The sequence below is a fragment of the Asparagus officinalis genome, chromosome 4 (genome assembly GCF_001876935.1).
Source record: "Asparagus officinalis chromosome 4, Aspof.V1, whole genome shotgun sequence".
NCBI classification, from domain to species: domain Eukaryota; kingdom Viridiplantae; phylum Streptophyta; class Magnoliopsida; order Asparagales; family Asparagaceae; genus Asparagus; species Asparagus officinalis.
Window position 1 is genome coordinate 78,986,666 of NC_033797.1, and position 14,627 is coordinate 79,001,292.

Sequence of the window (14,627 nt, forward strand, 5' to 3'; positions counted from 1 at the left end):
AGTCACTGACGCATCAGCTTCTTTAGTTGGTCTCGTGACCTGAGCAACATACGACGTTCAAAACCCTAAGGTCTACGCCAGACAACGCGTAACCCTAGGTCAACGCCAGTCAACGCGTTGCGATCAAAAATTCAACGTACGACGTTCAAAACCCTAAGGTCAACGCCGGACAACGCGTAACCCTAGGTCAACACCAGTCAACGCGTTGCGAGCAAAAAAAAAAAACGTCCGAGCAAAAAATTCAACGTACGACGTTCAAAACCCTAAGGTCAACGCCGGACAACGCGTAACCCTAGGTCAACGCCAGTCAACGCGTTGCAATCAAACAGTCAACGTACGACGTCCAAAACCCTAAGGTCAACGCCGGACAACGCGTAACCCTAGGTCAACGCCTATCAATGCATTGCAATGAAAGAACTAATACTCCGAAAGGTATACGAGTATAAACTGCTTCTTAATACTCCGAAAAGTATACGAGTATAAACTGCTTCTTAATACTCCGAAAAGTATACGAGTATAAACTGCTTCTTAATACTCCGAAAAGTATACGAGTATAAACTGCTTCTTATACTCCGAAAAGTATACGAGTATAAACTGCTTCTTAATACTCCGAAAAGTATACGAGTATAAACTGCTTCTTAATACTCCGAAAAGTATACGAGTATAAACTGCTTCTTAACACTCCGAAAAGTATACGAGTATAAACTGTTTCTTAATACTCCAATAAGGTATACGAGTATAAACTATTCCCTATTGTTGGTTGAGAAGTTCCTGGAGAATATTTTCATTCTTAAGGATAACTCAACAACACTACGCCGGACAACGCGTCGCAAATAAAGACTCAACGCCGACAGTCGAGGGCCAGTTCTGTGTTCAACCAGCAAGCACGAGCTAAAAATCAGAAAACCAGGAATTGACTTCAAGTTCAAATTTCCGATAACGGTCAGACAATAAATGCAGCACCGGAACTCTTACAGATATTCGACAAAGCACCGAATAGCCTGGAAGATTGAAGGAATCAAGAACGGAAGTCATTCCAAGGTCCCATTACACCGACTGAAGGTTGGGACAAGCATATCCAAAGTATTCCAGACTCTTCTATAAAAGAACGAGACTGAAATACTTTGGAGGGGGTATCTGTAGGCATATAAAATTGCTTATAGGTCCCTTAGCTCAGCTCGGCACGAACCGACAAACCAACGAGGCGACGAGATCGACGAATCGCACGCAAGCAACGGAATACATCCATTCGCGTGCGGGATCAAGCCAAGTGTTCGAAGAGTCAACGAGTCATCCAACCGAGAGCGGACTCGGACGAATCACGATCGAATCAAGATCAGTTTCGGACTCAGACTCAGAAGTGGATTTACTGCCTAATCGGGATCCGGATTTACTGCCAAATCAGGTCAACGAATCAAGTCTGGATAAATACCCCATGGGGTGGCCGAGCCACCCCATGGGGTGGCCGAGCCACCCCATGGTGGCTCGGTTGCCGAGCCACCTATGGGTGGCCGGCCACCCATGGGTGGCCATCCTCTGACACGTGCACGCGGGCACAGTAAAGGTGGCCTATAAATAGGAGAGGGGGTTGTTCATTTGAGAAGGTTGGATTTTGGAGGAGGCGAAGCCCTGCAGGATTGGAGACTCAGATCTAAAAAAAGATCTCAACTTTGGGACATCAAGGACTTGCTCATCCTGATCTGGTGCTCGGTGATCATCAACGTCAAATAAGGCAGATGTTCGAGAGGATCGGATCTCTGATCTACGTTGCTACACTCCGGATCTAAGCTTGGTCTTAGATCCCGAGACTTGGACGATTGTTTCCTTGGTGAAACAATCCTCCCCGGCTATTATTTCCTTGGTGAAATAATACCCGTTGTACTGCGTAGATCCGACCGGATCTAGATCGCGTGGTGGTCCACGGCAAACAACCCCGGCGCAGGCAAAGAACCCACAAAGCGAGCGACCGCAAAACAGGAGCTCGCGATTCGTTCGACAAACAAGGAAACAAAGTTGTAATTTTCATTTCTTTTCAATTTGATTTTCATTGTAACCGGATCTTATAAAAAGACCGGATCTTTGTAATCGATAGACTATTACAAGAGTGTACAATGGAATCATTAATGAAGAAAGCAACAATTTTCCCCGCGAACACCCGTTACATGAATTATCCACCCCCAGCTTTCTTTACAAAACTGGGTGTAACGAGGAGTACGTTATCCTCAGTCGCATGTTTGGGTTATCCTTAAGAATATATGATTCTCTAGGAAATTCCCATTACATAAATCATCCACCCCTAGCTTCCTTTACGAAACCGGGTCTAAAATTGTACTTAGTAACATGACTGGGTTATCCTTAAGAATATTACACGTAAAAATTCTCCAGGAACTTCCCGTTGAGAGTGGGAAACAGTTTAGACTCATATTCCTATTGGAGTATTAAAAGGAGCAGTTTATACTCTTATACTTGTTGGAGTATTCATTCGACTTATTTGAGTGATATAACGCCGGCTTCAACCAAGGTTTGGATGCTATTCTTAAGAGCAAAGAAATCCTTAGTGGGATGAAGGATCCTCCTGTAATACGCACAGTACTTTGGATCCGTAGTATTTTCAGCTTCCTCCTGATTTGCGATAGGTGGTAGCTTGATCTTATTGTTTTCAAGGAGGGATTCGAAGATGGCTGGAACGTCTTCGTCCTTGAAGAAATACACTTTTTGGAGTCTCGGGTCTGAAGTCTTTTGCTGCCTTCGGGATTGCTATTGTGATGTGGGAGTTTGTTAGATATAGGTGCCCTGCAGGCAATTATTATATATTGTAACAGGACCTATATGTATATAACATCCTTGTTCAAAATGATAGTATGCTATTTTGGTCAGATTTATCTGATGTTCTAAAAATACAGATAATGTCCTTAGAATAAATACTAGACTATTAGACATTTCGGATAGTGATCGTAATGAAGAGATCTGATTAGTCGGTAACGTATATTCTAAAATGTTCCTAGTTGATGAAGTGTTGAGATAGGACATCATCACTTTGGTTTAGACTAGTGTATGCTTTATTTCTCCTTTTGAAGGAGATGATCAATCTCTTAGATCATTGATGTGAGACATCAAGATACAGTATACAGGTGACTCATTAGTGAATGAGTTGACTGAACGACTCGCCGAGAACATCTAGTTGGTAATATACTTAACTGTCAAATAGAAGTTCTCAAGTGATATAGTACATAGTAGTCTCTTGACCTGAGGTATGAGTGCAATATCTTATATGTCAGTAAAGATGTATTTAGACTTTTACCTAACCACAGTTCTTATTGAATTGTGCATAACGGTTCTTATTGGGTACATCCCGAGACATAAGTAGATATTAAGATGCCAAGAAGGGATTCGTCTCTCCCAGTATAGGAGTTGATGTCATAAGATTGTTTGATATAACTATAGCCTGGAAATCCTTAGCCAAGGTGAATAAGATAAACTGAGTGTCAGTTTGATCTTATAGGTTATGAGTTTAATATCAATAAACACTAATCAAGCTATTAGGGTTTGACAGTTTGCCATACCCTAGGCTCAATAGTTTGACATGGTTTGACGAAGAGACCGGACTGTACGGTATTATCATTGAGTGGTCCTGATAAAATTGGATAAGCATCTTGCAGACCTTTATCACAACTTATACCCGGGTGGTCTTCATGTGTAGCTAGCACCTCTGTTGTACTTATGGATATGATCCACTACCGAGTTTTTTAAGTTGGGCCCTAGAGTCACACCAAGCGTGTACTTGAATCCTATGAAACACAATTTATGGAGTGATGTGTATGATTGATACGCATATATGATTTCTTCTGGATACACATAAACGGTTATGTATATCGGTAAAATCAGAATGCTATGTGCTTAGGAAATGAATTCCAGTATTTTTTCTATAAAGTTAACTTTTAGTCAACTAGTTGACTTTTTGGTCAACATTTGACTTTTGGTCAACTCTTGATTTATTTGGTCATATAGTGACTAATTAGTTAAAGATTGGAATAATACTATATACCGTATTTATGAAATACTGTATTAGTGATAATAATTTGGTATTCTCATTTATGAAATACACATACCATGTATTTGGTCATTTATGAAATACACATACCAATTTGGTATTCTCATTTATGATAATAATTTGATGATTCATTGCATGACTCATAGGATGAGTCATTCATATCATGAACACATTTCACTCTATAAATATGAGCTCTTTTTCTTATGGAAAGGTTAATGAAAAATTGGTTAAGTGTTTTTTTCCATAAGAGAATAAAAGAGAGCTCTCCTCTTACTAAACTTTAGCAATCTTTGAGCAAGAGTAAGTAGTAGGATTTTAAGAACCCTGGGTTGGATATCTTGCCTTGTATCTTAAGAAGACTCACATTTTATCAAGCTCACTTGAAGACTAAGAGATCCACTACGAGGAGATTTTCTACTACAAGGAACAAGAGATAGGGGTTATTCGATCTTCCATCGAATCACGCTACGAAAGTATGACTTTCTATCTCTTGTATGCTCACTTAATAATAAGGATCATGTTAGATTTAATTAGACGATCCATATGAATATTTCATGCTCTCTACATGCTTAATATTTTTGTACATACATGTCTTCCGCTGTGTATTATGTATGTAGACATAGCACGATTTCCTTCATAGTATCAGAGCCATGGTTCCATCTAATTGAATCTTAACATGTACATCTAACTCATGGAGGACCTTGTTCTTGCTTCTAATTTCTAGTTTAGATGAAACTAGTTAATTAATTCAAGTTATCTTGTAAAATAATTAATTACAACAAGTGTAGTTGTATGTTAGAAGCTTCTTAGTCTTTTTTGAGTTTGGATAATACTTATGCTATCTAGTTTCCAATATGTTGCATAACTAGATAGATGCATATTTTTTAATGTTGATTAAGTTATATGATTTATCATTTTGCATGGATGTTATGTTTATGGATGGTAGTGGACAACTATTCTCTTGTATGTTTTGTATTGATGTAATAAAGTTAGAAATGTAATAATTATTTACGACCTCTTCCCTCCCCGAGCATGGGCTACGCCTACGGGTTTAGGCACTTGCTCACCGATCATGGGCTACGCCTACGGGTATAGGCCCTTGTTCGGGTGTGGGGGGTATGGTTGCTTAGTTTAGTTATTTCATTTATAGCTTTTGCTTTACATTTAATGCAATATTATTACCCATCCTACGATATGGTTTTTCCATTATAAATAGAGCTTGCACGTCCTATGTTTATATGATTGTAATAATACAGAGTTTGCAAGGGAGCAAGCACCGCAAGGAGTTGCATATGGCTTGCTAAAATGTAATTAGTGTAGTTGCATTTTATTTTCTTTAGCTGTCCACTACCATTCTATATAAGTTTTACATTACATATGTTGATATGTTGGTTGTGCCCCAAATTATAGATGTCAATACAATTGGGTGCTATTTTTTGCAAAGTTTATATCTCTATCTCACTAGAGAATAGTTTTTATTATAAAAACTTATTTTTTAAAACTTTGTGAGACATGGCAATAAGAGTTTATTGACCATAGAGTGGTGAGATCGACATTAACATAGTGTTAGTGTGAAAGATAAATAAATAAATCTCAAAAAGTTAAAAGAGATGTATTTAGAACCAACTTTTAACTAGTGTCTAAGGAAAGTGATTATGAGGTATAGCTAATGGGGTGATACCCAACTTAAGATTAGGGGTGATGCTCAATCTTTCACGCTATAATCTTAAAGAGAAGTGGTTACTTAATTAAGGTCCGATAAATATTCCCGGTGAATAGCTCGGAACCCTCCCACCATTCTTGCGCTTTCCTGGCTAGTTTAATTGTTGCAAGTTAAATATAAAGCATCTTTAAACTATATCAAGTTCGATTACGGTAAAAGATTTGAGAAATCGTCCGTAGCCCTCCATTATTTTAGTTAAATACTATTAAGCTTATAAATACTATGTTTGTTGGCATACGTCAAGGCATAACTATTCTATGGCTAAATAGTATTCATCTGTATATAAGATATAAGGATAGCTTAAGTTGGTTATGCAACTTTGTTGGCATACGTCAAGAGTTTGCATAAGTTAAATTTAAGCCAGTCAAGAAATGATGGGTACAAACTTGACTAGCATTTTATGATTTGTTGGCATACGTCAAGGTCATAAAAGACTAGGGGTAAAATCATATCAAGAATTACAAGAGTGTAAAAGACAAAAGTTGTCTACCAATTATTGAATGTGTTAATTTGTTGACATACGCCAAGGTTGATGCATTCAATGATAATTGGATCTTGATCCCACTTGAAAACAATGAGTTGTTTTCCGATCACCTCTTATAAGGTTTTGAGGGACTCGAAAAATAGTGGGAGGCATAACTTAGATAAAAATAAACCAAATCTATTTTATGTATTGAACATCTGCTAAAATACCTTTTCTCTCTCTTTCAGGCCATTATGTCTGGTTTAAAACTCATATTGGAACAGAACAAGTTAACCGGTCCAAATTACAAAGACTGGTTAAGGAATGTTAAAATTGCCCTAACTTATGACAAAATAGCATATGTCCTCACTGCGCCCGAACCTGTTCTAGGCCTAGAACCCACTATAGCGGAAACTGAAATCCGCAATACATGGGATAAAGATTGTTCACTTGCCCAATGCCTCACTATTGCCTCTATGGATTTGGTCCATCAGAGGCAACATGAGAATATGGATATCAGATCCATATTTAGTAATACAGAAGAACTGTATGGCGAGCAACCGCGACAAATGAAGTACGCGGCCTCTAGGAATCTGTTCCAGACGAAAATGACTGTGGGATCTTCTGTTGGGGATCATGTCCTCAAAATAATCGCCTATGTCAATGAGCTTGAACTTTTGAACGTAGGCCTAGATGCAGATAGATATACAGATATCATTCTGCAGTCCTTGACACCAGCATACTCCCGATTCATATCACAGTTTTTTATGATGGATCTGGAGCCCACTCTTCCTGCCTTGCTTAATTTGTTAAGACAGGAAGAAAGTTCTTTGAAAAGGGACAAACACCAGTCTTGGCTATAGGGCAATCTTCTTCCTTATCTGGCAAATTGGTTGCTAAGAAAAAAGGAATGAAGAAAACTACTAAACCAAGGAAAGGTGTTAAGAAGGCTGTCAAGAAGGATAAAGGAAAGGCAAAAATAATGACAGCAGAATGTTTCCATTGTCATAAGTCAGTACATTAGAAAAGGAACTACCCAGAATACCTAGCCTCACTCACCGAGAATAAGCAAGTTGTTGCTTCATCTACAGGTGTGTTTGTTACTCAGAATTATTTTTCTATAAATCATACATCCTGGGTATTAGATACCGGATCAGGATCTCACATCTGTAATTTGTTATAGGGACTTAAAAGTTATAGAAAACTTGGAGCTGGAGAGATGACCATGCAAGTTGGTAATGGTGTAATAGTTGCAGCACTTGCAGTAGGGGATTTTCATCTAGCTTTACCAAATGGAAACGTTTTGATTTTAAATAGCTGTTATTTTGTACCAACTATGATGTGTAATATAATATCCATATCTTTATTAGATAAAGATGGATATGTATTTAAGTTGGAGAACAATGTTATGAATATCATATTTAATCAAAAGTTGATTGCTTATGGAACATTGTGCAATGGCATCTATATTCTTAATCAAAACACAATTCTGAACACTCATCACACTAATAAAAGAAAGCACTTAGTTATGAATGACGCTTTCTTATGGCATTGCAGACATGGTCACATTAATAAAGAAAGACTTGGCGAGCTTCATAAGCATGGATATTTAGATCCATTTGACTTTAAGTCTTAAGAGACTTGCAAGTCTTGTCTTAAAGGTAAAATGACCAAGACTTCATTTACAGGAACTGGAGTAAGAGTTACAGAACTCTTAGGACTGATACATAGTGATGTATGTGGTCCTATGTCTACAATGGCCAGAGGTGGCTACTCCTACTTTATTACTTTTACTGATGATTTTTCAAGGTTTGGACATGTGTTTTTGATGAAACACAAATCTGAAGCACTTGAGAAATTTATCGAGTACAAAAATGAAGTAGAGAACCAAACGGGCAAGAAAGTTAAAATTCTTCGATCGGATCGAGGAGGTGAATACTTGAGCTCGGAATTCTTAGGTATTTTAAAAGAGAATGAGATTCTCTCTCATGTTACTCCACCTTTTACACCACAGCTTAACGGCGTGTCAGAAAGAAGGAATCGTACCCTATTAGATATGGTGCGTTCCATGATGAGTAACACTGAGTTACCTTTTTCATTCTAGGGTTATGCATTAGAAACAGCAACACACTTACTGAATAGGGTTCCAACTAAAGCAGTGCCTAAACCTCTATATGAGATATGGAGTGGAAAGAAACCATATATTAATTATATTAAGATTTGGGGATGTCATGCTTATGTAAAGAAGCAAGATCCCAAAAAGTTAGAGGCACGCTCAGTATTATGCAAATTTGTAGGATATCCAATGAATTCCATTGGATATCAATTCTACCACATCGATGAACAAAAGATAATTGTTTCTCGGCATGCCACCTTCTTAGAGAAGGAATTTCTTGAAAAAGAAATTAGTGGGAGCATGGTAGAACTGGAAGAAATTTAAGAGATATAAAATATTACTGATAAATTAGTGGAACCAGCAAATTCGGTTATACCAGAAGAACCTCAACCACTCCACAGATATCCAAGGCGATCTCATGCACCTAAGACACAATATAATTTTTTAGTTGAAGGTGGCATGTTAGATCACGTCATAGATGATGACGAACCTTTAAGTTATCAGCAAGCCTCTGAGAGTAGGGACTCTGTTGCTTGGCATGATGCAATGAAATCTGAAATAGACTCTATGTACACCAACAAAGTATGGATATTAGACAATGCTCCTAAAGGGGTGATACCCATAGGTTGCAAATGGTTGTTTAAGAAAAAGTTGGGTGTAGATGGAAAAGTAGAGACTTTTAAAGCTAGACTGGTAGCTAAAGGTTTTCGTCAAAGACCTGGTTTGGACTACGATGAAACTTTTTCTCCAGTGGCTATGCTCAAGTCTATTCGGATCCTACTTGCTATAGCTGCTCACTATGACTATGAGATCTGGCAAATGGACGTTAAAACTGCATTTCTAAATGGTGATTTAGAAGAGTGCATATATATGATGCAACCAGAGAGTTTTGTAGTCAGTGAGAGCAGTGAAAAAGCATGTAGATTGCTTAAATCTATTTATGGACTGAAGCAAGCATCGCGGAGATGGAACATCTGTTTTGATGATGCTATCAAAGAGTTTGGTTTCATCAAAAATCCAGATGAACCATGTGTGTATAAAAGGATAATTGGGAGTATTATATTGTTTCTTATTTTATATGTAGACGATATACTCTTAATCGGTAATGACATACCGTCATTACAAGCGGTTAAAATTTGGCTATCAAAAAGATTTTCCATGAAAGATTTAGGTGAAGCATCCTGTGTACTGGGTATTCAAATCTATAGAGATAGATCTAAAAGGATGTTAGGATTATCACAATCTAGATACATTGGCAAAGTGCTAAAACGGTTTAGCATGGAAAATTCCAAGAAAGGTTTTATACCTGCATCTCTTGGAATCTCCCTCTCTAAAAAGATGTCTCCCCGGACTGATGAAGAGAGGAAACGCATGAGTCTAATTCCTTATGCCTCGGCAGTAGGATCGATCATGTATGCCATGTTATGTACTAGACCAGATATCGCTTATTCACTTAGTTTGGTAAGTAGATACCAATCTGATCATGGAGAAGAGCACTGGAAAGCGGTCAAGAATATACTTAAGTACCTTAAAAGGACTAAAGAGTTATTTTTGATATACGGTAAAAGTGACCTCCGAATGGAGGCTTTTTCCGACTCAAGCTTTCAGAGCGATATCGATGATAGTAAGTCTGTATCAGGATATGTTTTCACCCTCAATAGAGGAGCTGTCAGCTGGAAAAGTTCCAAGCAGGATACAGTAGCAGACTCGACTATGGAAGCTGAATACATTGCAGCTAATGATGCAGCTAAAGAAGCTGTCTGGATGAGGAAGTTCCTTTTAGAGCTGGAAGTTGTTCCCACCATTAAAGATCCAGTACCTTTATACTGTGATAATAATGCTGCAATAGCTCTGACAAAGGAACCCCGATCTCACCATAAGTCCAGACACATTCTGAGGAAGTATCACTTGATCAGGGAGATAGTTGATCGCCGGGAGATCAAGATTGAAAGAGTAGACACAAAAGATAATATAGCAGATCCATTCACAAAGGCAATTGCTCGTTCACAATTTGAGAAACTTGTTGAGCTATTGGGTATTAGATACTATAATTGGCCTTAGTGCAAGTGGGAGTTTGTTAGATATAGGTGCCCTGCAGGCAATTATTGTATATTGTAACAGGACCTATATGTATATAACATCCTTGTTCAAAATGATAGTATGCTATTTTGGTCAGATTTATCTGATGTTCTAAATATACAGATAATGTCCTTAGAATAAATACTAGACTATCAGACATTTCGGATAGTGATCGTAATGAAGAGATCTGATTAGTCGGTAACGTATATTCTAAAATGTTCCTAGTTGATGAAGTGTTGAGATAGGACATCATCACTTTGGTTTAGACTAGTGTATGCTTTATTTCTCCTTTTGAAGGAGATGATCAATCTCTTAGATCATTGATGTGAGACATCAAGATACAGTATACAGGTGACTCATTAGTGAATGAGTTGACTGAACGACTCGCCGAGAACATCTAGTTGGTAATATACTTAACTTTCAAATAGAAGTTCTCAAGTGATATAGTACATAGTAGTCTATTGACATGAGGCATGAGTGCAATATCTTATATGTCAGTAAAGATGTATTTAGACTTTTACCTAACCACGGTTCTTATTGAATTGTTCATAACGGTTCTTGTTGGGTACATCCCGAGACATAAGTAGATATTGAGATGCCAAGAAGGGATTCGTCTCTCCCAGTATAGGGGTTGATGTCATAAGATTGTTTGATATAACTATAGCATGGAAATCCTTGGCCGAGGTAAATAAGATAAACTGAGTGTCAGTTTGATCTTATAGGTTATGAGTTTAATATCAATAAACACTAATCAAGCTATTAGGGTTTGACAGTTTGCCATACCCTAGGCTCAATAGTTTGACATGGTTTGACGAAGAGATCGGACTGTACGGTATTATCATTGAGTGGTCCTGATAAAATTGGATAAGCATCTTGCAGACCTTTATCACAACTTATACCCGGGTGGTCTTCATGTGTAGCTAGCACCTCTGTTGTACTTATGGATATGATCCACTACCGAGTTTTTTAAGTTGGGCCCTAGAGTCACACCAAGCGCGTACTTGAATCCTATGAAATACAATTTATGGAGTGATGCGTATGATTGATACGCATATATGATTTCTTCCGGATACACATAAACGGTTATGTATATCGGTAAAATCGGAATGCTATGTGCTTAGGAAATGAATTCCAGTATTTGTCCCATAAAGTTAACTTTTAGTCAACTAATTGACTTTTTGGTCAACATTTGACTTTTGGTCAACTCTTGATTTATTTGGTCATATAGTGACTAATTAGTTAAAGATTGGAATAATACTATATACCGTATTTATGAAATACTGTATTAGTGATAATAATTTGGTATTCTCATTTATGAAATACACATACCATGTATAATGAGTCATGAGATGAGTCACTTAGTGGTATGGTTTGAGCACATGGTTTATTAGCACATGGTTTTGAAATGTAATGATTCATAAGATGATTCATTGCATGACTCACTTGATTAATCATTAATTTTTGATGATTCATTGCATGACTCATAGAATGAGTCATTCATATCATGAACACATTTCACTCTAAAAATATGAGCTCTTTTTCTTATGGAAAGGTTAATGAAAAATTGGCTAAGTGTTTTTTCCATAAGAGAATAAAAGAGAGCTCTCCTCTTACTAAACTTTAGTAATCTTTGAGCAAGAGGAAGTAGTAGAATTTTAAGAACTTGTGTCTTAAGAAGAATCCTATTTTATCAAGCCCACTTGAAGACTTGGAGATCCACTACGAGGAGATTTTCTACGACAAGGAGCAAGAGCTAGGGGTTATTCGATCTTCCATCGAATCACGCTACGAAAGTATGACTTTCTAACTCTTGTATGCTCACTTAATAATAAGGATCATGTTAGATTTAATTAGACGATCCATATGAATATTTCATGCTCTCTACATGCTTAATATTTTTGTACATACATGTCTTCCGCTGTGTATTATGCATGTAGACATAGCATGACTTCCTTCATGATTAGCACCAATAGCAGCTGCAGGTGCCTTGCTCTTACCACGGGAGGCGAAGTTTGAGTTCGGAGGATTAGCCGTCGGTTGGCTCCTCTCAGCCTTCTTCCTTCGGAGGAAGCGTTCGGCCCGCTCTCCATGCATCTTCAACTCTTTCCAAGTGTTGGACGGTGCGACTCCCAGAACTTCCAATATCTCAATAGATAGGTGTAACAACCGTAAATTTTTTATACGTATTTAAATAAATTTTACTAGTATTTAAAATATTAAACTTTATTTTATTAATATTTTTCTCAATTTTTGGAATGTTATGAGTTTTTAAAAATAAATAAATAAATAAAATATATATTCTTGAAATTATTAATTCTATGAAATATTAATTTATAGTTATAATGAATATTTTAAATAATTATTTTAACTATTGATACTATTAGTAATTTTTTATGTAAATTTGAGCTTAGTACATTAGTACATATACAAATATATGAAAATTTAGTTGTTAATTATTTATTAATATTATTATTCTGAATATCTTACAAATATATGCCATAATCTTCTCCCTCTTAATTTCCTCTAATTTGAATTCCTTCCAAATTCTTTTTCCCAATCAGCCATAATCACTTCCAATCAATTCCCTAATCACCATTTAACTATTTCCTATTTACTCCCGTAATTCTCTCTCATACTTTCCTTTTTCTCTCTCCCTCTCATAATTCGACAGCTCAACCTCCTCCTGTTCATTTTTAATTCCCTGCTCTCTCTCTCTCCAATTATTCTCTTCATCTCTAAGAACTGTTGGACCCTAGAGGGGGGGTGATTAGGGTCTTATGCTAATCTAATCCGATTTTATGCCAATTAATATATTAAATATTAACAAGTTAATGATTCTTGCAAGATAGATACTCACAATAGAGTTACAGTCGCAAGGAATATCGCAATATAACACACACGTGATATAATCCTAGCCAAAGACCGGTAATGACTATATTGATATATGCAAGGAATATTATAAACTAACTACAGGCGGTAAACAATATGAACTAGATAAGTGGCATCATATAAATAATGAGCTTAATGAGCATGGCGCACAAGAATTATAAACACACAGTATAAAATAAACGCAAAGCAGCACTCAAACACAAGATAATGATCACGCGACGTTCGCCGATCTTTCCGTCCTACGTCTCCGCTCCCCCACTCCGGGGAGAAACTCCACTATCAACCGGGTTTTTCTACCGTTCACCACACCGAATAACCGCTGTTACACCTCACAGTGTCCGGGTTTTCAACGCTTCACCGATCAACGTGCAACTCCTCACACTCCGGTTTCTAGGCTCACCAAAAAACCTCCACTACCCGACTCAGTTTCCTAGCTCACCGAAAACCTCCACAAGGTGTACAGCACTCGGTTTCTAGCTCACCGAAAAATCTTACAACCTCACAACTGTAACAAAATAATCAAATTTGTTCTCTACAATAGATGAGACACCAAGAACAGCACAACTCAAGGTTACAATCTCTCGACCCACCCAACTTCTATGTATTCGTAAATACTAAAGCTTTCAAGTGCCCGGTGTGTGTAACAACTGAGATTCAATAAAACCTTCAACCTCAATAGAAACTAGCAATAGAGAATTGGATATGAAATTCAATAGGTAAAAGTGGCTAGGAAAATAGAGTTGAAGGAAACTTCTCTAAAAACACAAAGAGAGCGGATGATGAAATGTTGGGAAGTAATGAACCTCTCTCATAGCTGATTGTAAACTCCTCTTGTAACAGCAACCAAAACAAAACTTTAAACAAAACTAAAACAGGTTTTAACCCTTGTTTAAAACTTGTTAAAAACATTCTCTTATAGCAGTGCTTGAAGAACGAGATCAGCAATGGGGGGTTTTATACACCACTCAATGATCTCAACAAAAACCCCAACACAATAGACAAAATAGATCGACCCCAGCAAGCAAACAGCTCAGAAATAGCCGTTAGTACGCCAAAACGGCTATTATTTGTATCGGTCGACGAAAATCTTCCGATCGGTCGCACCACTGAGAGGCAAAACACACGAAGAGAAACGTTCTGGAACCATCGTCGGTCGACCGGAATTCTGTCGTTCTGACCGATTTGAGCTCCTCGCGTCGACCGGACGGTCTCGGACGAATGACTCTCTGAAAAATAGCTGACGAATGGTCACATGACCGATCGACCCGTACCGGTCGACCGAAAACTGACATTTCCAGAAATCGGT